We start from the raw sequence: 24,528 nt of genomic DNA on the forward strand, positions 1-24,528 counted from the left end.
CTTAATGATAAGTAAGAATAGGCCTTAATAATTTATGTGAAAAATAATCATTTTCTGATATCTAAGATATCTAGCAATTTCTAAAATACTCTAGATATGTGGCAGAAGGGGGAAAAACTACTATTCATTCAGCCTTATGCTTTTCTTTACTTTTTATTTAGTAAATAGTATAACCTTTTATTCTTCATGAATCAAAACCAAAATAAAATGTCAAAAAACTAAAAAATTCAAAAATATAATTTCTACTGGGTTTATAGTTATCTTTGCCAAATATATCTTAAAATATCTCTCATATTTCATATATCTTACATAAATAATCCAGTTTTCCCTCTAAGAATCCCTTGAAGAGGTGTTAGAAATTTTTTTATGTAGAATTTATTTTTTTTATTCAGCTCTAAGTAGTTTGGTTTCACAGGCAGCAGGTTCGATTTTACTTCGAAAGTCTTCCAGTTTTGTCTGCTTTTTCTAGGGCATCAAAGAGCCATTACTGAGCTAATTATTTTTCTTATTTCTTCCTAGTTGTATTTCACTCCAACTTGCATGATGTTTCCTTCTTTACTAATCTTGCCTCATTTCTCCATTGGTTATTTGCTGTCAATTTTTTTTCATGGGCATTTTACCCTCATAAAAGCATATATAGTATACATCTACTGTAGAGACATATTGCAGTTAAAATGGTGAAAGATCAATGTACGAATGTAATAAATGTCACTTAGTCCGAGAAACCTTGTTCTAGCATCCTGCTTTATATGCCAGGCAGATATACTCGTGTCCTCTCCTGCACTCAGCTCATTCTTATTATAGGTATAATGTCTTTCATTTTTTAATTTAGTTTTATATATGTGGATGTAGAACTCCTCCTGTAGATAACAAGCTTCTAATGGTCTAGGTCTAGATTTTACCAATATTTATATGTCTGGCATATAGGAGAGCCTTAATAAATGTTTATTGAATTAATGCAGAAATACCCCCATGGTCTCCCTTTATACATATCCATTAATAACACATTTTTACTTTTTATGAGATCTTATAAATATGTTATTTTAAAATGCATATATTTCCTCTCATTTCATGGAGTTCTAGTCAGGAGTTGGGGAGATGCATGTGCTCTGACAGCGAACATAATTTTACAAAATATGGTAACAAAATGAGAGTCTTGAAAATAAGATTTTTTTTCTTCCAGATTTTTATTTAAAATGTCTGGAAAGGGAAAAGGAATATGTTTCCAGAGAAACTATAGGTAAATATGACAGTGGCTTCTTAGTTGGTCTACTTTTAATTATGGCTAATTTGGATATGTCATCTCAGAGAAGGAAATATGTACTACACATGTTTGCAGAAGCAGAACTAATTTATCATACACATGTAATGAAGGTAATGTATGCTTGCATATGCACGTGTGTGTATATATGCATATATACATGTAGTTGTACCTATGCATATAAATCATGGGATTTGCAATTTTCCAGTGACTCAGTGAATTATAGAAGTTAATCATACTGTGCTATGGCAAGTTTCCATTTTCCTTCTTATCCACTCCAAGAAGATAAGTATAAGTTCTCATTTTACACATACATGCATCGTATATGACCTTTCCACAATCTCTTTTTCCACACTAACTTCCTTCTCACCCACTGTAGTTTAGATAGTGAAAATAGTTCCTTTGGATTTTTCAGAAAACACAGTGGTCATTTGTATAGGATAGAAGGAGTTGGTTGTTCTTATTCACTCCACAATCCCTTTCCCAGTCCCTCATCCTGGATAAAAGTAAAGCTAGGGAGGTTTAGATTCCTCTTTAGACTGGTTGCCTTATTTTCATTCTTTCATTTATTCTCTCTCTCTCTTTTGTTAGATTTTATTTATTTATTTGACAGAAAGAGAGCACAAGTAAGCAGAGTGGCAGGCAGAGGGAGAGGGAGAAGCAGGCTCCCCGCTGAGCTGGGAGCCCAACACAGGGCTCAATCCCAGGACCCCGAGATCATGACCTGAGCTGAAGGCAGACGCTTAACTGACTGAGCCACCCAGGCACCTCTATTTATTCTCTTTTTAATACTTTTTATTTTTAAGTCTTAGAAACCAGATCATACTTGTATGTGGGGAAACTGATTTGAAATGCCTGTAGAGGCTGGATCTAGAACACATCAGTTCTGCCGCAAATGGAGGAAAAAACTGAAAGATTTCTAAGTTGGTCTGCAGTCCAAAGCCACCTAACAGCTGTGCCAAAAGAATAACCGGCATCATAACCAATTATTATGTTGTTAAAGGATTATTAAATTGCCATGTTAATACAGGACAACCTCTAATATCAATTTTTATTTCTTGTTTATCTGTAAAAAGGGAACTGACACTTGATGGTCATGTAATATGAAACGTGATGTGTGCCTTAGAGGTGATGCATGGGAAGATCTGTAGACTAGTTTGTGAAACATTTCTGTAGAAATAAACAGCTCTGGCATGTGAGCTGCCACTTCCCCTTTGAGACACTCCAGGTGTCTCTTTACCCCTGCCTTGCCCCTCTTAGTTAGTAGTAGGCTGAGATCCCTTGATCATGACTGGTGGCCAAACTCTCCCTTTGTCCTTTGTGCAGAGAAAAGAGAAAGAGAAGGCTTGTGGTATAGAACATTTAAGGCACGTTTTGGACTCAGATGGCAATAGATCTGCTCAGAGATGCATTTTCCCCTGAGCTTTGCACTGCACGGTGTCACCTCTGCCTCGGGACCGCTGTCTGATTAGACCACATTTATCAATGAGCGAACATATCCCTCACTTCTCTGGTGTTCTTGGGCACACATTTAGAGACTTAGTAACGGGTAGTCCAACCTCTACGTAGACTAGTGAATTCTAGAAAGTTGTTACTACCTGAGAAGCACCCATAAAAATGAATAACCTGAACATTTAAGAGCCGAACTGAATGGCAGAGCATTTTACAAGAGTTCTGATGCGAATGGGGTAAAGCTGAGTTCACTTCTTTTTTATTGACTCAGTATTACTGTACTGAAACATTGAAACTTTTTGTTTGAAGGTTGATTTTATTTGCTATTACTCCCAACTTTATATTCAACTCATTGAAAATTTCAACTGGTGTATTTTGGGGGTTTTTTGTTTTTGTTTTTTAAGATTTTGTTTATTTATTTTAGAGAGAGAGAGCACCAGCAGGGTGGTGGGAGGGCAGAGGGAAAGGGAGAGAGAATCTCAAGCAGACTCTGTGCCCAGTGTGGAGCCTGATGCGGGGCTCAATCTCACAACCCTAAGATCACAACCTGAGCCAAAACCAAGAGTCGGTGCTCAACCAACTGTGCCACCCAGGTGCCCCTCAACTGGTGTATTTTGAAGTAAACTTCAGTTTCTTTCTGTATTTTTTAAAAATGTAATTATGTCAACACAACTGGGATGAACTACCCTGCTCTTTAGAGATTGCATACAGGAATATGTGGTTTCTTATTGTGCACCGTCCAACCTGTGCCTCCTTAAACAAATTCTTAAATGAATTTAAGAAGAACAGAGTTCCCACCATCATGAGCATGTGTGAGGCACCTTACCACACTGCCAGCTTGGAGGAAGAGGGCGTCTGGATTCTGGACTGGCCTTCTGATGATGGTTTTTGATAAATGCTTAAAACTTAAAAAAAAAAAAAGAAATTTCATGAAGATCCTGGTTCTTGTATTGAGGTTCGCTGTGCCGCAGGTCTTGGGAGCTCCTAGTGCTGGTTGCCCGAGAATTAAATGAAGGTGGAGTGAAATATGAAGATGCAGTACAATTCATAAGACAAAAGCAATGTGGAGCTTTTAACAGCAAGAAACTTTTGTATTTGGAGAAGTATTGTCCTACAGTGTACTTGCCCCTCAGAAACATCAGATACAACTGTTTCATTCAATGAAAGGATGCTGCCTGATGCTATGGCCTTGGAAGTGAAACTTGAGAGAGAGCCTTATTTTATTTATATTTTATTAGCCAATATATGGACCCTTGGTGGATACTATGTCAAATGAAGCTTCCATAGGAACATGGAAAAGCAGTTTTAGCAGGCCACAAGCTTGCCAGAATTAGAGCCTCTGTATATTTGATGTTATTTTCACACTTAGTAAAAGATTCTAACTCTTCAATATTTAAAATATGTTTTCCATTTGTATCAATTGTATCTTATCAATATTTAAGAACCCTAGAGTTATGAAGTGCCGAAATACTCAACACAATACCTGTACACTTCTAGTCTCAAGTAGTCCTTAGGTGATTTATTCCTTCAGTCATTCCTGCTCACTTATATTTACATCTTCCATATTCAAACTGATATATAGTAAGGTTTGTACAACCATTAGTTTTGCTGAATTAGTACAAAGTCTTAGGTGAGTTTTAATTTGTTTCTATAAATTTAATTTTTCTTCTAAAACAGTTGTACTCATAAACTATAGAAGTATATCATATGAGCATTGCTATTAAAAATATAAAAAGAGGGCGTCTGGGTGGCTCAGTCGGTTAAGCGACTGCCTTCGGCTCAGGTCGTGATCCTGGAGTCCCGGGATCGAGTCCCACATCAGGCTCCCTGCTCAGCAGGGAGTCTGCTTCTCCCTCTGACCCTCCCCCCTCTCCTGCTCTCTCTCACTCACTCTCTCTCCAATAAATAAATAAAATCTTTAAAAATATATATATATAAAAAGAAAGATGGTGGGTTCTGGAGTTGTCTATTCTTTCTCTGATTGTTAGCATTTTAGAAAATAATTATATTGAATTAAAATGAAAGTAGGGGCACCTGTGTGGCTCAGTCGGTTAACCATCTGCCTTTGGCTCCCACTGTGATCCCAGGATGCTGGGATGGAGCACTATGTCCGGTTCCCTGCTCAGCAGGGAGTCTGTGTCTCCCTCTCCCTTTGCCCCTCCTTCCTGCTAGTCCTCTTTCTCAAATAAAGGAATAAAATCTTTAAAAGAAAAAAGAAAATTTAATCTCTTCAATGTTATCTTCAGAAATTTATATACTTTTCTGATTGAGTCATTAGCTTTTATTTTATTTTGATACAGCTCTTAGTATGTTTAAGATTATTTTCAAGTACCAGCAAGTTTGGAGCAGGTAATTCTGTCTCTCTGTCTCTCTCTCTCATGTATACTACTCATTCCCTTAAAACATTTTTGCTGAGTTATAACATCATTATGGTCTATATTTAAACTGATATATGGTTTTATTCCAGTGCTTTGTATCTATATAATGTGCCGTAACACAAAAACAAGTTTAATGTTTTATTTTATTTTTGAACCACACAAGGATTGCCTGTTTATAATACATGAGCTGTAGAACTTAAAAATGCCTTACAGAAAGCATCACCTTGAGGAACATAAACTGTTCTACTACTTTTTTCACAAATTTAAATGCTGTGATCAAAGCTAGCAATTATCTTTCTTTAATAACAGCTGTAAAGGGCCTTTTTGTTTCCATGTTGGTGTTTACTAAATTGATCTTGGTTTTACTGAGTACCAAAATATGCTCATCTTAGTGCCTCTCCATATTAGTATATTATACAGTTTCAGGTTTAGAAGTAGTTCTTTTTTTTAAAGATTTTATTTATTTATTTGACAGAGAGAGAGCACAAGCAGGGGGAGCAGTTGAAGGAGAGGGAGAAGCAGACTCCCCGCCAAGCAGGGAGCCTGACTTGGGGCTCGATCCCAGGACCCTGGGATCATGACCTGAGCCAAAGACAGACGCTTAACCATCTGAGCTACCCAGGCACCCCTAGAAGTAGTTCCTCTTAAAGAAAAGTTAAATGCAATTTTTTTAGAACTATCAGTTTGTAGAAATTAAGTCATATGTAAATTTAACAAGTTTATTGGTATTTTCTACAGTTTGCTTTTTTGAAAAACATGGTCACAGTGATTAAAGATAATGGTTATACCATGCAAGATCAAGTGCCTATTATTGCAAGTAACGAATACTTAAACAGAAGGAGAACATGTAAGCACCATCATTGTGAAACAATTTAATGCTTTATGGTCTGAGTTTACGTAAATTGAGATGGACCTGTCTATAAAAGACAAGCCAGTCTGCCTCTATATCTATAGTGTATGCTTTATTTGCTTATTGGGTTAAATATCACAAAGCATTTACTAATCAGAGTGCAAGTTAACATAAAGCCATGAGAAACCAGCATATTAAATTCAAATTAATGAAGTTAATATATATCCCTCCTTTTAGGCTCTCAAGTTTTTTTAAGGATAATTTTTTCCTAATAGCCTTATTGAAATACAATTCACCTATCGAACAACTCATCCACTTAATATGTACAATTCAGTGGTTTTTAGTATATTCACAGAATTGTATGCTCATCACAGTAAATTTGAGAACATCTGCATCACTTCAAAAAGAAAACCTATACTATTTAGCTATCATCCTTTAATCCCCCAGCCATAAGCAGCCATCATTCTACTTCTATCTCTATATGTTTGTTAGTCCAGATCTTTCACATAAAAGGAATCATACGGCATGTGGCTTTTTGTGACTGGCTTTTATCACTTGGCCTAATGTTTGCAAAATTTATCCATGTTGTAGCATCTCTCAGTACTTCAATCCTTTTTCACAGGCAAATACTATTCCGTTGTATGAATATACCACATTTTGTTTGCCTATTCATCAGCTGATGAATATTGGGTTGTTTTTTTACCTTTTGGTTATTATGAATAATGATGCTATGAACAATTATGTGCAAGTTTTTGTGTGGATGCATATTTTCATTTTTCTACAATATAAACCTAGGAGTAAAATTGCTGGTAACTCTATGTCTAACTTTTTTTTTCTTTTCACATTTTTATTTAAATTCTAGTTAGGTTAACATACAGTGCAATATTGGTTTCAGGAGTGGAATTTAGTGATTCATCACTTACATACAACACCTAGTGCTCATCACAACATGTGCCTTCCTTAATACCCATCACCCATTTAGCCCATCCCCCACCCACCTCCCTCCCGCAACTCTCAGTTTGTTCTCTATCATTAAGAGTCTCTTATGGTTTGTTTCCCTCTCTTTTTTCTTTTTCTTTTTTTTCCCCTCCCATATGTTCATCTGTTTTGTTTCTTAAATTCTATTTATAAATGAAATCATAGGGTATTTTTCTTTGCCTCTAGTTTTGTTTTTCTTTTTCAGGATTGCTCTGGCTATTCGGGGTCTTTTGTGGTTCCACACAAATTGTAGGATTGTTTGTTCTAGCTCTGTGAAAAATGCTGTTGGTATTTTGATAGGGATTGCATTAAATGTGTAGATTGCTTTGGGTAGTATAGTATGTCTAACTTTTTGAGGAGACTGTTTTCCAAAGTCACTGGATCATTTTGCATCAACACTAGCAGTGAAAGAGGATTTCAGTTTCTCTACATCCTCACCAATCCTTGTTATTATCTGACTTTTTGATTACAGTCATCCTACTGAGTGTGAAGTATCTCATTGGTGTTTTGATTTGCATTTTTTGAGGACTAATGATATAGAACATCTTTTCATGGCTTATTGGCCATTTGTATATCTTCTTTGGAGAAATGTCTATTCAGATTCTTTGTCCACTTTCGATTTGGGTTATTTGTCTTTTTTATTATTGAGCCCTTAGAATCATTTTAAAATTTTCACCTAAACTTTATTTTTTACCTGACAAATCTTATCTTTATTTTTTCCAGCCTTGTTGAGATATGATAGACAAATAAAAATTGTGTATAGGTTGTACAGTGTTATTTTGGTGTACAATGTGATGACTTAATGTAAATATACATACATATGTATACACATACATACACATGTACACACCAATTCAATGGGTGAGTTGTTTGATGTGTGAATTATATTTCAATAAAGCTATTAGAAAAAAATAATCCTTAAGAAGCTGAGAGCCCAAAAGAAGAGATATGTATCAACTTCATTAATTCAAATTTAATATGATGGCTTTTTCAGGCTTTAAATACATATATTGTGAAATGATTACCACAATCAAGTTGGTTAACACATCTAGCACCTCAAAGTTAACCTTGTATGTTTGTGTGATGAGAGGACTTAAGACTTACTCTTCTAGCAAGTTTCAAACATATAATACAGTATTAACTATAATCACCATGCTGTACATTTAGATCCCCAGCATATATTTATCTTATAACTGAAAATTTGTACCCTTTATCAGCATTTCCCCATTTTCTCCACCCTCAGTCTTGGTAACATTCATTCTAGTCTCTGCTTCTGTTAGTTGGAGTTTTTTCAATTCCACATATAAATGAGATCATATGGTATTTGTCATTCTGTGTCTGGCTTATTTCAATTAGCATAATGTCCTCTTGTCTGATATTGTGATTTATAATAAGAAATATATATTTGGTCTTCTTCCCCAATTCTGGCACAGAACTCCTAAACCCCTTGGAATTTCCTAAATGAGGAGAGCAATAGAGGTGTCTTTTGTTCTGTTAACGAGGTGACTATTGGAAAGCACCTAGGATGGGGGCTGTTTGCCAGTGGAGCCAAACTTGTGGTTAGAGGGTTGGAACTTACAGTCCTACCTCTTGACCTCCCTGGGAGGGCAGAGGGTCTGGAGATTGAGTTTAAACACCATTGATCAATCATTTAATCAATCATGCATATATAATGAAGTCTCCATAAAAACACAAAAGGGCAGGGTTTGGGAAGCTTCTGGACTGGTGAACACATGGAAGTGCTGGGAGAGTGCTGTGCCTGGAAAGGGCATAGCAATGCCGCACCCTTTCCCCCTGCCTTGCCCTATGAATCTCTTCCATCTGGCTGTTCCTGAGTTCTATCCTTTTATAACACACTGGTCATCTAGTAAGTAAAATGTGTCTGTGCTCTGTGAGCCACTCTAGCACATTAGTTGAACCCAAGGTCATGGGAACTTCTGATTTATAGCTGGTCGGTTAGGAGCATAGGTGACAACCTGAGGCTTATGACTGGCATCTGACCTATATGTGTTTAGTCTTGTGGGACAGAGCCCTTTACCTGTAGAATTTGATGCTACTTCTGTGTAGATAGTGTTAGGATTAGTGAGTTGAATTCTCAGACCCCCTGCTGCTATCCGAGAATTGCCAAGATGATTCAATTTGAAGAGATAATGGCAGACAATATCAAAAACAGATAAGAAATTCCTACAAAGTCCAAGTAGCATATATACATAGAAAGGAACATTGATTAGACAGGAAACAGTATTTTAACAGAAACAATGGAAACTTGGGCACAGTAAAGTGATACATTTAGATAGATGTATAGAAGTATCCCACTATGATTTCAATTCGTTTTTCCCCAAAGAATAATCTTATTCAGAAACTTTATACACTTATTGGCTTTTGGGGCCTCTTCTTTTGTGAAGTTCCTTTTCAAGTCTTTTGTCCATTTTTAAAGATAGGTTTTCTTACATTTACTTACTGATCTGAGGAGGAATTGCAGAATACACAATCTTATCAAGCATGCATTCAAAACTTATAAAATGTGGCCATATAGTGTCAAGGAATGAAAACATTCAGAGGTTCTTTCTCTTTTTTCTATATAGCTGCCTTAGAAGTCAATATAAAAAATAAGTAATCCCCACCATATTTGAAATGAAATTTAATTATAAATTAAAAAAGAAAATTTTAAATTACCCATTAGGTCAAAAGCAAGATTACAATGGATATTAGCATTTCAGTGATAATGAATTATACTGATAATAATGATGATAATGAACATAGATCATTGCCAAGAACAGTAAACCCAAAAACAGAAGAAAGAAAATAATAATATAAAATGGGAGATAATCATTTAATCCAGAATTGGTTGACTGTCTCAGAAAGCTAATCAGGGGTACCTGGGTGGCTCAGTCAGATAAGCATCCGGCTCTTGGTTTCAATTCAGGTCATGGTCTCAGGGTCGTGAGAATGACCCCCAAGTCGGGCTCTGTACTGGGCATGGAGCCTGCTTAAGATTCTCCCTCTCCCTCTCCCTCTCACCTCACCGACCCCCCTCTCTCCCCCTCCCTCTCTAAAAAAAAGAAAGAAAGAAAGAAAGAAAAAAGAAAGCTAACCAGAAAAATGAAGAAATAAGACAGAATAACTATAAGCCATGAGGATGGAAGCATCTTTACAAATTCAGTGGATATCGAAAGAGATAATGAAATGATAATGTGAACAACTCTGTCCTAGTCCACTTGTGCTGCTATAATAGAATACTACAGACTGGGTGGCCTATAAACAATGCTATAACAGAACACCCTAGACTGTCCTATAAAGAGAAATTTATTTCTTACAATTCTGGAGACTGGGAAGTCCAAGATCAAGGTGCTGGGATTTTTAGTGTCTGGTGAGAGCCTGCTTCCTGGTTCATAGATAATTATCTTTTCTCTGTGTCCTCACATGGTAGAAGGAGGTAGAGGAGCTCTCTGGCCTTTTCTTATAAGGGTGCTAATGCCATTCATGAGGGCTGTACCCTCGTGACCTAATCACCTTCCAAAGGCCACATCTCCTAATACCATCACATTGGGAACTAGGTATCAACATGAATTTTGGGGAGACCCCAACTCTATACCATTAAACTGAGAAATTTTTATGAAATTGCCAAATTACAAAACAAGAGCAAAACCAAAACTGGCCTAATAATTATGTAAGTATTAAATAAATAGAATAAATTGTTAAAATTATTTTATTATCATCTAAAAGGGCTGGGGTAACTCTATTTTTATTGAAGAGTTGCTTCACTGTCAGTCTATTCTATAGCATGGCTTTGAAAATATTCTCCATTACCTTGTAATAGCTCATGGAGGGAGAATTTGGGACACTTTTAAGAAATAAGAAAGTGGGAAATAGTTTATGCTCTTTTGTATCCCTTATTAATTTCAGCCTGATTTTTTTTTAACTCAGATTTACTATTGAAGTTTTTTGTGCTATAGCACTAATGATCATATACTCATTTTGTAATACCAGGACAATACAAATATATTGAAATATTAACTGCAACTTACTTTCGATTCCCTAGTCAAATTCAGCCAACAAAATATTGAGCCCACTAATAACAATTCCCTAAGTCATTTTTGCTTTGGATACTCTTATATAAGAAATAGGAAAAAATAAAATAACCTAATAATTAAGAAATGTATCACCAGGATTCCTGTTGTAAGATCTGGCAGGGTTGTTTTGTCCTGTTTTTAAGCCATTGCAATTTAAGTAGTAAAATATAATAATCAACATAAAAACGGTTTTCATAGTTATCTGAGGAAATAGTTGTAGCTAATAAGGGACTAACATGAAAAGAATTGGTTGCTATTTGCCAGTATAACCGGTGATAAACATAGGGAGCTCTTCAAGTACCTGCTAGTATTAATCCCACAGGTTCTGGCAATGAAATTCTTATAATGATGAACAGTCACTGTTAATGAAAATGAAGATTATACAGTAGTTTCAACAAGGGAACTATTTATATAATAGAAAGATTGACTTTTTTAAAAAAATATTTTATTTATTTATTTGACAGAGAGAGAGTACAAACAGGGGGAGCAGCAGTGGGAGAGGGAGAAGCAGGCTCCCCGCTGAGCAGAGAGCCAGACGTGGGGCTCGATCCCAGGACCCTGGAATTATGACCTGAGCCGAAGGCAGACGCTTAACCAACTGAGCCCCAGGCGCCCTGAAAGATTGACTTTAATCTAGTCAATAAACACCAGGGGTGAGGGTGCAGTGAAGGGATAGAGGCTGGTTTATAACAATAAGTATTTGACTTCTCAGATCCCAGATAATGTTATGGAGTTTGGCTTGTGTAGTCTTCTGTGGATGCAAACAAGAAACAAACTGATAAGGAATAGGAAATTAACTCTATTTCTATTAAAATTACCCCATGAAAATAGTATGCAAATATATGCTTTTAAAATTATACATGATTAGTTTGGGGAAATGGCTTGATTTTGGAATCATGTCACAATCAGAAGAAAAGAATCTTTTCAGGGGCACCTGGGTGGCTCAGTCCGTTCGTTGAGCACCCACCTCTTGGTTTCAGCTCAGGTCGTGATCTCCTGGGTCATGGGACTGAGCCCCCATGTGGGACTCTGTGCTCGGTGAGGAGTTGGCTTCAAGATTCTCTCCCTCTGCCCCCCCCCACTCATGCCCACTCTCTCCCTCTCTCTCTCTCTCTCTAAAATAAATAAATAAATCTTTTAAAAAAAATAATAGAATCCTTTCAGGAGCTTTCATACAGACTTATTCTAGAACATGAAATATAAAATTAAGAAAACATGATATTTTAGTGAATGTCCACAATAGAAAGTATGAAGCAACTCTCTCTAAGGACTTGGGTAAGTGATACTGAGTCATCCAATAATTTGTGATTTAATTAATCAGCTTAATTTTCCTTAGTATATTAACATGAATACCTGTTCTTCAGGATTAAGGTTCAAATACAACTTATTTTGAAATACCAATTTTGACATATAGTGTGTGTCAAGAGACCACAGAGTTTTGCTTCATTCTTAGTTTTAGATTCTGTGGTATAGATTAATATGAACAAATTTTATAGAGTGGGAAACCATATATAGAGTCATACTGTGCAGTACATCTATAAATTATGTCTTCCTAAACACTCTATATTTTACTTGTCTTTCCTTAACTGTATCATTATATAGCTGAAGACTTTAAAAGGTTTTGAATATTATTTTGAACTGTCGAATATGCCCAGAATGACAGAGACTCAAATTGAGAATCATAGTATGTTTAATGTACAATTAAGAATTCATTTTTTTGCTAGAGTCCTTGATCATATTGAATTAATTGAAGTTGCAGAGTCAGAAAGCAAATTTAAGATTGAAATCCATAAATGCTGCTATTAAGAAGTTACTGTAACACAGTAGATACTGAGTAAATATCCATTGTTTGAACTAATTGTACAATCAAAGTAACACACTAGTAATTATATCAATTATGCCCATTACATTTTGATAAAAATTATTTTCACATGATAGAATAATTAAAATTATGTATAGCTGCCAAATATATGCCCATAAATATGGATAACTTAATATTTAAAATTGAAATTCTATGAACAGTTTATAAACAGTGAAGAGTTAGTGTCCTATTTTCACATTAAAATATCCTTCTTTAAAAAGCCACTAATCCTTTTATACTTTCTCTAATTGCCTATAAAAGAGATTTAAAATGTAAATCTCAACTTGACATTCAAGACCATGTAAGAACACGTGCCATAACCTCAGACTGAAAAGTTCATAAGAATTTTGAAGAGTGAAATATATCACCTAAAGTATAACTTGCAGAAGGTATAATGTATTAAATCTAGAAGGTTGCTTGACTAAGCGATCATTCCAGGCTGAATAGGGGGTTGGCAATGGGTCAGCTTCTGGCAATTCAACTGAGACTTCAGTCCTATTACAAGTTTACCTATGGATCTCAGCTCTGGGATATATCCAAAAGCACAACTCATAAACTAGAATAACTCCAGGTGAAAATAACCTATAATGTCACTGAGCTTGATCCTGCAAACCACTTTGGAAAACCATCCCTGAAATCTTTGTATGAACTCAAATGAGAGTATTTATACTATCCTGCCATGTGAGAATTTTACTACTGTTTTTCCAGGATGCTTTTATACATTTCCTATTGCAACAAATGGGCCTTGGTTAGTATCATGCTTAGACCCATGATTCAATTACAAAATCCAATTTCATATGCGTTCTTCCATTTTTATCCATATTATGACTTATGAATAAAAATTTATGGGAATTGAAATAAAGTAAAACCTTTGATTTACCACTTCATAAGTGAACTTATGATTATAGCAGGAGGTGGTAGTTCTTCTAAAGATAACAGAGAATATTTAAACAAATATTTATTGAGCAACTACTATGTTCTAGATACTCTCCTAGATACTGATTTTAGTACTCTTTCAATCAAAATATTTTATTTGAAATACATTAGGTGCCAGACATTCCTGTAGGATCAGAGGTTACAATGGTAAATAAGCATAAGCTCAGTTACTGCCTTAACAGAAAAGTTTCAGCGGCAGAAGAGAAAAAAATTTAAAAAATCAACATTTGATAAATGTCATGGCAGAGAAGTATGGATTTTCCAGGAGTACCTAAGAAGGACACTTAAGTTGATTTGGAGGGGGGGCAGGGAAGTCTTTTCAGAGGAAAGTGACATCAATACTGAACCTGAAATGTGAGTAGGATAGTGTTCAAGACAGAGAAAAATCATATTTGAAGAGTAAGAAGAGAGAGCATGGTGCATTCAAGTATTTATAAAATTTTTACTCACATATGAAGATGGGATATTGGATTTAAGAAAAGCACAAGAAAATTATATTCTATTTTCGTATTTATATACTGTTTGTATGATGTCTGTATACACTATTTATCTCCTGGTAGGGAATTGCCATAGTTTACTGTATACCATTTGCTAATACAATAGAAAAATATGCTTTTGCATTTGTATTAATAGATAAAATAATTGTCAATTCAATGATGCAACAGATAGATATAGATATACACATATACACATGTTTATATGGAAATACTAATCAAGTTAAAATCTCAAGATTAAACAACTAGAATTGGACGCCTGGGTGGCTCAGTTGATTAAGCATCTGCCTTCAGCTCAGGTCATAATCCCAGGGTCCTGGGATCGAGCCCCACATCGGGCTCTCTGCTCAGCAGGGAGTCTTCTTCTCCCTCTCACTCTCTCTTTCTCTGTGTTCTCTCTCTCAATCTCTCACTCAAATAAATAAATAAAATCTTAAAAAAATAAAAAATAGGGCGCCTGGGTGGCTCAGTTGGTTAAGCGACTGCCTTCGGCTCAGGTCATGATCCTGGAGTCCCGGGATCGAGTCCCGCATCGGGCTCCCTGCTCGGCGGGGAGTCTGCTTCTCCCTCTCCCACTCTCCGTTTGTGTTGCCTCTCTCGCTGTGTCTTTCTCTGTCAAATAAATAAATAAAATCTTTAAAAAAATAAATAAATAAAAATAAAAATAAAAAATAAACAACTAGAATTTTTTGCCCCTTTGGCCATGTTCTTCTTTAATAAAAGGCATGATTTTTCTTTTATGACCAGAATATATGGCACAAGTGTTTCAAAAAAAAGTTGTAATTAATATCTGCGGATATATTCGGCCTTTTCTTTTGTTCCCCAGAGATTATTAAGAATACTTGGGAGACAGCTTAAAAGAAATCTTGTAGTACAAATGTTCCAGAGGTTTATAAAATATGAATGCATCATTTCTTACTTTTAATAAATATCCTGGCTAAGTCCGAAGCAGCAATGTGCAAGCAAATGGATTTAACTTCCTTCTTCCCCTCCTTTTTCTCCCCCAAGGGAATGCTCATCCCTTCTTTATCTATGGTAGCATTAAATGAAAAATATTAAAATGTGACTGAGTATTTTTCAGATGATAAAAATTAGGTAGATGCATCAAGGCAATAATAAAGTGTAGAATAATATAGCTGAACAAGATAGATAACATACTGCCTTTTATTAGTCAGCACATAAACAGGGTTTGCTGATTTCTTTCATATTGAAAGCTAAAACTTTTCTCAAACAAGACAGATTTCTACTGCAGTAGTGGATTGTATATTGATAATTTATGCAAAATCCAAATTATTTCATGCCTTTAACTAGTCAATCATACATGCAGTGTTTCTATAGAAACTATTGTATGTGTTAGCACTTCATATGATTTTAAAATATGTTTTTTAATACACCCATCAGAACCTTTTCAGAAGACTACAATGATTTTAATAAAAGAATGTTTGTCCCGGCCTTTGCTTGCTTGTTTGTTGTAGCTAGAGATGGTTCTCCTACCGGCAGAGTTCTCACACCATCTTCTCTCAACATTAGGTGGTGATCATTTTTTTCTTACAAGGTATGGCCAAATATGGTTCCATTGTCTCATCATGTGAACTGATGAGATAGGATTTTAATTTTTGGTTGTGATGATATATATACATGGGATATTTTTTCATCCTGTTTTATAACTTCAAATTGTCATTCTTATAACAAATAGGATTAAATAAAAATTATTGTATCTTAATTATTTGACCTGAGTATAACACATATTAATAGTTGTGGAAGTAGGAGCACTTGGGCGGCTCAGTCGTTAAGCGTCTGCCTTCGGCTCAGGTCATGATCCCAAGGTCCTGGGATCGAGCCCCACGTCGGGCTCCCTGCTCAGTGGGAAGCCTGCTCCTCCTCTCCCACTCCCCCTGCTTGTGTTCCCTCTCTCACTGTCTCTCTCTCTCTGTCAAAATAAATAAATAAAATATTTAATAAAAAAATTAAATTAAAAAAGTAGTTGTGGAAGTAACCTTAAAAAGCTATTTTAATTCAAAATATTGGAGGGTATTTTTGGCCAATAATCAAGAAGCATTACTTTTTCCATTCAGATCTCTAGAGCTATGAACATTTTAAGTCAGTGAATGAAAGTTTCAAATTTCTGAGGGACAAGATCTCAGTCAAAAAGGTCCTTAAAATTTTTCTAATTAGGTTAATTTTACATGATAATCAGATATTACCAACTCTGGTTCCCAGCTCCTCTTAACTATTGTGCTAGTTCAATGATCCAAGCAAAGCTTCAAAACATATATCACCCTATATCATGACTCATATATCACCCATATATCATGACTCCCCTCTCCTACCTCTCAGCTCCATGCCAAGAAGATAAGATTTTCCTTAATAACTTGGTCAATAACGTTAGTCAACCTCATGACAGGCAATGAAAGTTCATTCATTCATCTATTTATTTACTAGATACTTAATATTTACATAATATTAAAAAGACTTCAATTTTTTAAAGATGGAGGATAAAGGTTCTGCCTTCTATGAGCTCTGGGTATGGTATCACTGTGACCTAATTCTTTAAAAAAATCATTACCTTACCCATAATGAGGCTTATTTTTGCACAGAGATCTAGAAACTTTAGTCTGGGGTATTATCTTTGATCAATACTTGGATCACAGTTTGAACTTTATTCATTTATTAAATAACTAAAATTGTCAAGATCTTGCTAATGCTCTGTACTATGGCGATACAGAGAAGAGAAATTTGTCACAAGATTTCACAAATGTTCATAAAATATAGAAGTATCCAAAATATTATATATGTGCGTATCAATGTACATTTGCATACATGTATGTATGCAGTAAACATCCTATGATAAAAATGTGTTAGCAGTGGGTTAGCAATCCACTGATTTAGCCATTAAATCAAATCAGGAGTTTAAGGAAGGGTGTCAGGGACAGAAAAAAATTCGGTTTGAATGTGCAGCATTTATCCCGTTGGAAAATATGGTTGAGGGAATTCTTTTTTTTGGTAGGGTGTAAAAAGCCAGAAAACTTCAGGATATTATAACATGGCTAGATAGAAGAGTGTTTTGATCACATGGTGGAAGATAAGGATGCAGATGTAAGGGGCAGAGCATGAGAGACCTTGTGTAACAAAACCGAGAGATTTCTTCTGAAAGATTTTAAGAGAGAGAGGAAAAGCTGCTTTTTATTATTATATGGACGATGATTGATAAGTGGCAAAACTGGTGACAGGGAACAGTTAGGAAAAGCATTACTATAAGTCTGAGAAATTATGACAGCTTAAACAAGGCAATGACAAAGGGGATATGAAGGTGTGGATAGCTCTGAGTTCTATAAGATGCATGGGATAGCGACGTATATTTGTCTCTCATCTATTTTGTCCCACTTTCTTGCTTGTGCTTCTTTGGGAGCAACTCCCCAATAAACTACCCACAACCAAGTCCTTGTTTCAGAATCTGATTTGGAGGAAACCTGCAGGTGCCATCTTGTCTCATATCTCAAACATCCTCTCCGGCCAAGAACCTACTGATGATCTCATTTAATTTCACAGCAAAAAGTAAAGTTACCAGGGTAATACCGCCAGTATTAGACATGGACACCAACTTACCTGCTTTTTAAACCACGCACTCTGTCTTTTTTCCATTATATGGGATGGACTATCTCTCCTATTTAGTGCCAGCTCTTCATTTAACCACTGAAACTCATTTTCTATTGTCCACTTAAGGGCTTTGCTCTTGGAATTCTCTCTTACTCTTTATGGACCATTATTTGCAATTCTCTATACTATCATTACTATTTAAGCATCTGGGAGAGTTTTCATCTAGTGGAAAAAAGAAAACCTTCCTTGACTTGGCATCCTCCTCAGCTGTGTACCTTTCCTTCCTCCCTCTTTAGAGAAAACATCGCTAAAAAGTAATCTGTTCTTGCCCCTCTTTATTTTCTCACTTCCATTCATTCTAGAACACACTCCTATCAAACTTGGATTCCCACTGTGCTACTGAGATCACTTTAAATTACTGGATGACTTACACATTGCCAAAGTCAAAGCAGAATTTTAAGTTCTCATCCCATCCAAACCTTCAATAGCTTCTGACATTTAATCGCTTTTTCTTCATAGCACTTAGTAATATTTGACATTTTGTTGGTATATATTTATTTGATTTCTGTTCTCCCACAGAAGGTAGGCTCCACGAGGGCAAGAACTATGTACTTTTTTAGTTTACTATTTAATCCCTACTGCTTAGGACAGAGCCTGTTAACATTCCTGAATAAATTGCTAAACAGATGGTACAGAAAGCTACAAGAATGCTAACTTTGGTTACTTCATGATGAAGAAAAAGCCACCTTGTCATTTGAGATATTAAAAGCAGATGTAGGAAAGTGTTGCTTCCCTAATCTCTAAGCAAACTGAATTTTCTTAACTATTCAACGAAACATCAGATATTTTTCATAACTGGAAATTCTAAAAACAAAAGCCATTTTAAAGGACTTTCAAGTAAAGATTTGGTGGTCCTGATGTGAGAGACATTAATGTGACTGCTAATGGATCTTAACAGAAAATTTAAACATGATAAAGGAGAGCATATTGCTCAAGTCATTATCATCATAACCATCATTTTAAGTTGATGAGGCTGGAAGGAATAACCTGAAGCACAGGCCAATATATATGAAAGCCCAAAAACAATAGGCCAATTAAAAGTATTTCTACAAAAGAAATAAAGCAAATCATATGTTTATTTTAAACTGTATTTAGGGGCGCCTGGGTGGCTCAGTCGTTAAGCGTCTGCCTTCGGCTCAGGTCATGATCCCAGTGTCTTCGGATCGAGCCCCGCATCGGGCTCCTGCTCAGCGGGAGGCCTGCTTCTCCCTCTCCCACTCCCCCTGCTTGTGTTCCCTCTTGCTGTCTCTCTCTCTGTCAAATGAATAAATAAAATCTTTAAAAAAAATAAAAATAAACTGTATTTAGATTTACTGTTTGAATTGTTTTAGTGGCTGATTTTTATAAGATTCAAGTAGTAGCAGCATAGATTCATTTGCCTGTCTTCCAAAATATCTCTTCAGCAAGTATGCATTTTTAAAAAGTTAGCAGAAAGGATGAAGTGTTAACTTATATGGAATGTTCATAATTTGAAGTCAACCAGCATTTGGAAGTCTGCCAAGTTTTCTAGCTATGATTTGAAGAAAACCAAAAAGCAAGAAAGCCATGCATTTCATAAAAAGTCTTGATAAAATTTGTCTCATAATTTTCATTTTTCTCAATCAGCTGCTAAAGGCACTCATTTTCATCTTCTTGATTAGATGCTGTTGTGACTGATTACTGGCTTTAATAGTTCTTTTTAATGGAACATTGTCATTTGCTTTTCTATGATTACCTTAAAATACCACATATCACCCATTAGGGTTTTTTTTCTCTTTCTTTTTCCAAATTGTCAGTTCCCTTATTTATTTCTAGTTTCTCCTCTATATATTCCAGCTTCAAACTCCAAGCCCCTCATTTCTGCCAAACCACTCAGGTTGCCCAAAGGAATCTCATATTTGGCATTCCCTTATCATTTACTTAAGCTTATGTTAAATCTCGCTTGGGCCATGAAACCTTCCACTAACTTATAGGAAGCAACAATAAGATACCTACCTTTCTTTAAGCAATTCATAAGCTTTGCTACTATTTAATGTCTATTTGCTTTAAAAATAGTAAAAGAGCAAAATTATGTTATTTCTCCTAGATGCCGAGATTTTTTTTCTATTCACAGTATTAATAACAACCCACAGTATTTATGCTATTAGTAGGATCTAGAGTTATGATAGGTAGATAGGATTGGTATCATTTCCTTTTTCAGTAGAAGAAAATGCAGGTCTTAAGGATTGTAAGAACAAAGTCCCTTTACTTACTAAAACTACAGTCTTCCCACCAGATAATATTAATACTTGAAATAACTATAAATGATAGCTTTCTTTGAATCATTGAAATTATTATTTGATATTTCCTGAGACAGTGTAGTATACATGATACTAGAGGGCATTTTTTGACATATACTCTTAGAGTTTTTTTTTATTGTTAAAAATTATTTCCTTAAAAAAATTCTCACCTAAATAATGTTAAACATTCACATGTCGATGACATTTGCTTTCTAATTATAAAAATTACATCCTGAATAAATTTGAGCCTTATTCGGAATTTCATATTCCATGGCTTTGCAGTCTCCAGTTAAAATTCAAATAGCTAATAACTGTGCCTCATTTCTAAATTGAACTCTTTCAGTGATATTTATATAGCAAATATCATTTTATAAGAATGCAAACTTAAAGCACATTTAGCTGTTATAATGAAAACTTCTACATGGTCTGTAATATGATATGAATACATTTTTTATAATGACTTATAGGGTTTAAGACTCATTTAGAGATTGCCTTGCTCCCCACTGTCAAATCTGATTCTCATAGCAGTGCTTATGGGTAGGTAAGCAAATATTATCAAAGTTTTAAATATGAACTGACTGAAGTTCTGAAAGGTTAGGCATGTTGCCTAAGGTTACAAAACAGGCACAGAAATACAAATAATGAAAACCAAATTTCTGACCCATAGACCCAAAATTCTTTCTATCACAGAACTAACTTCGAAGTGCTGGAAGGGATTACCACGTTACTTAATTCTGTATCTCTAGCTTTATAGATGAGTAATGTAGATACAAATGAGATAGATGTCTTGCCCTTTCCCTCTCTCAGCCTCTCCATATATTAAAATAAATCATTTGGAAGCTTATTTTCCCCCTCTTGATATTATTTCTTAATGTTCACACTTTTTTTAAAAACGTATTTTTTCATGTTTTGGGACTCAATAATGTTAAATCTTATTTTCTTTCTTCTTCCCCTTCCAGTTTTCCTTCTTGGTCATCATCACTCTTTTCCTCACATTCCTCTTCTTCAACTGTACATCCTAATAAGACTTGTAACTGAGATCTACTTAATTCCTGGTTACTATCTGAAATATAAACTGTGCATCTGTTTCTTTTATTAAATCTGTTAAGCCTGAATTGTTTCTTAAGCTTCTGAAACTTGTTTTAATTTGGATATGAGAAAAAAATAGTATTTTTTTAAGAAGAAAAATGACAACTGCAACATTTTGTTTTAATAAATAAAAGTTTTCATCAAAGTTTAACAAGCATACAAAGAAGTACACAAGTCATAAGTCACAGATTGATTAATTTTCACAAATAACACCCATGTGATTAGCATGCAGAGGAAGAAATTTAACATCATTAGAAATGATGGGATTTTAATTGGGATTATATTGAATTTGTGACTCAGTGTGGGGAAATTAAAAATATTGAATCTTTTAATCCATAAAAGTATTGTACCATTCCAATTGTTCATGTCTTCATTATATTTCTCAACAATTTTCCACACTTTATAGTGTATAGATCTTGCACATCTTTCATTAAACTTATACTCTGGAGTTTGATGTTCTTTGATGCCATTTTTTTGTTTTGTTTTGCTTTTTTTTATTTTTTAATTTTTTTTAATTTAAGTAATCTCTACACCCAACATGGGGCTCAAACCCACGACCCCGACATCAAGAGTTGCTTGCTTTTCTAACTGAGGCAGCTAGGCGCCCCTTTGATGCCATTTGAAATGGTACTGTCACAGTAACGTAATTTTTTAATTACTTGTTGGTGGCATCTAGGATTACACTTGAGTTTTTTTCTTCAGGTTGTACCAAGTAATCTTGCTAAACTGACTAATTTATTCTAGCACACTAACTATAGATCACTTTTATGTATAACCACATAAAATTATGCAACCTCTGAATATGGCAAGTGCATTCCTTCTCTTCCAATCCTTATACCTTTGTTTTTATCTTTTTCATGCGTTATTGCCCTGGCTAGGGCCTCCCTAAAATGTTGAGTAAAACTGGGGATAATAAGCAGACTTGTCTTGTTCCTCATATTGAGGGGTTAAGTTTTCAATATTTCACCAGTAGTTATCACATTTGCTTCAGTTTTCTGAGCTTTTTTTTTTTTATTATTATACGTGGTAAATTTTGTCCAATGGCATTTCTGCGTAGTTTGGGATAATCCTGTGATTTTATTCCTTTGTTCTGTTAACTTTGTTTGATTTCCAAATGATACAAACTATGACTTTATTTTTGGATTAAACATTATTTGTTCATGTGTATTACAGTTGCTGTATCTTAGACTCAGTTTGTTAAGCATCCTATTTCTTTTGCATTTCGTCATGAAAGAGAAACCTTTGATTTTACTCTCCTATAAAGTCCTTGTCAGCTTGGTGTAACATTTCAAATGGGTCAAATTTAACCTTACTGGGAGTTTTTTACTGCTTTTATTTTCTGGAAGAGGTGGTGCAAGATTGATGTTATTTCTTTCTCATTTATGTGGAAAAGTTCACAACTTCAGGTACCAATGTCAGGGTATGGACTTTATTTACAGGAGGATTTCTCTTTACACCCTCAATTTATTTAATAAATATGTGATTAATCAGATTTCCCTTCTTAAGTTTTCTTTTTTTTTTTCAGATTTTATTTATTTGCGAGAGAGAGAATGAGAGACAGAGAGCATGAGAGGGAGGAGGGTCAGAGGGAGAAGCAGACTCCCTGCTGAGCAGGGAGCCCGATGTGGGACTCGATCCCGGGACTCCGGGATCATGACCTGAGCCGAAGGCAGTTGCTTAACCAACTGAGCCACCCAGGCGCCCCTTAAGTTTTCTTTTTTAAAGTGTGTTTTCCTTGGAACTTTATCATTTCATCTCATGTCAAATTTATTGGATACAACTGCTTACAATTCCATGTCTGAGCCTCTAGAATCTGTAGTGATGACCACCCTTATATTCTAAATATAGATTATGTGTGCCTTCTCCTTTTCCTATATTGGTCTTCCTCAGTGTTTATCAATTTCATTAAACTTTACAAAAAAGAAAACTTTTGGTTTTGTTGATATTCTCTTTGTAATTTTTAAAATTCATTAAATTTTGTTTTGAAATTTATTGTTTTCTTTTATTTACTTCACTTTACATTACCATTTTTTTAAAAAGTCTTGTGAGAAATAACCAAACCCTGAATTTTCCAGCATGTTCTCTTTTGCATTTAATGTAGGAAATTTTCTTTAGACACATGTCTTGGTCCATCCTATACACGAGAAAAGATTTATTGAGGTATAATTGATATAGAACAGACCGTACAACATTAAAATGTACATTGTGTACATATGTATATATTGTACTGTATACATATTGTACATATGTATATATTCGTGAAACAAGATAATAACCATATCTGTTACCTGCCAAAATTTCCATATAGAGCTGTATGATCACTTCTTCTGACTTTCCCTATGGCCCCCTGTCTAGGCAATGAATACTTTTATACAAATATGTGTATGGATATATGCTCTAATCACATCCTAGATAAGATAAAGTAAATGAATTTTTCCAAATAATTCAATCATTTAATGCCTTCCCAGTAGTGTATGAAAGTCACAGTAGCTCTACATCCTTGCCAGCCCTTGGAAAGGTTAATATTTTTAATTGTAGTCCTTCTAGTAGTTGTACAGTGATATCTCACTGTCACTCTAAATTGTATGGGTGTAACCAAATCATTGATCTTTCTGTCCCAGGCATCCTCAGTAAATGGAGAAAATATAATATAGGCTGATCTTAATCCTTTTTTTTCCCATTCATTTTTGCATGTATAAGTTATTTTTAATTGCAAACTAGGTTTTCTGTATGAAATACTGTGGAGATAATTGGAGGCCAGGGAACATTTTATTTTGCTTTTGAGGAGCAGTTAGTGTGGGAGCAATTCATCTCCTAACAATGAAGGATTGAGTCCTTTTGAAGCTGGGTGTCAGGTATTGTGAGTTTTGTATTTCTAGTTCATGTTACATTTAGGGCATATCTTCTCAGAAGTGTCCTATGATTTGTTGGATTGTTTTACAGGTGTGTATCAGGTCCACTCTGTATTCCCTGGGCTGGTGAGATTGCTGGAAGCCTTGATCAGTTACATAGCTTTTTAGCTATGACTTTCTGCTTTGCATTTTGCATCCTCAATTATCTCTTTTGAATTAGTAAAGGACTTAAGGGGGAAAAGTGGTACGGGGTGTCACCAATTGGGCTTCCCTTTTCTCTGAAATCCTGTCTCTTCCTTGGCATTTTGGTGCTTCTGAATAATATCTGTAAGATCTTCTAGCTTTTCTAGTTTTTCTCAGCAGGGTGGTTGGGCCGAAATGGCTGTTCT

Source organism: Leptonychotes weddellii, chromosome X (assembly GCF_054177405.1).
Source record: "Leptonychotes weddellii isolate Sample4059 chromosome X, ASM5417740v2, whole genome shotgun sequence".
NCBI lineage: Eukaryota > Metazoa > Chordata > Mammalia > Carnivora > Phocidae > Leptonychotes > Leptonychotes weddellii.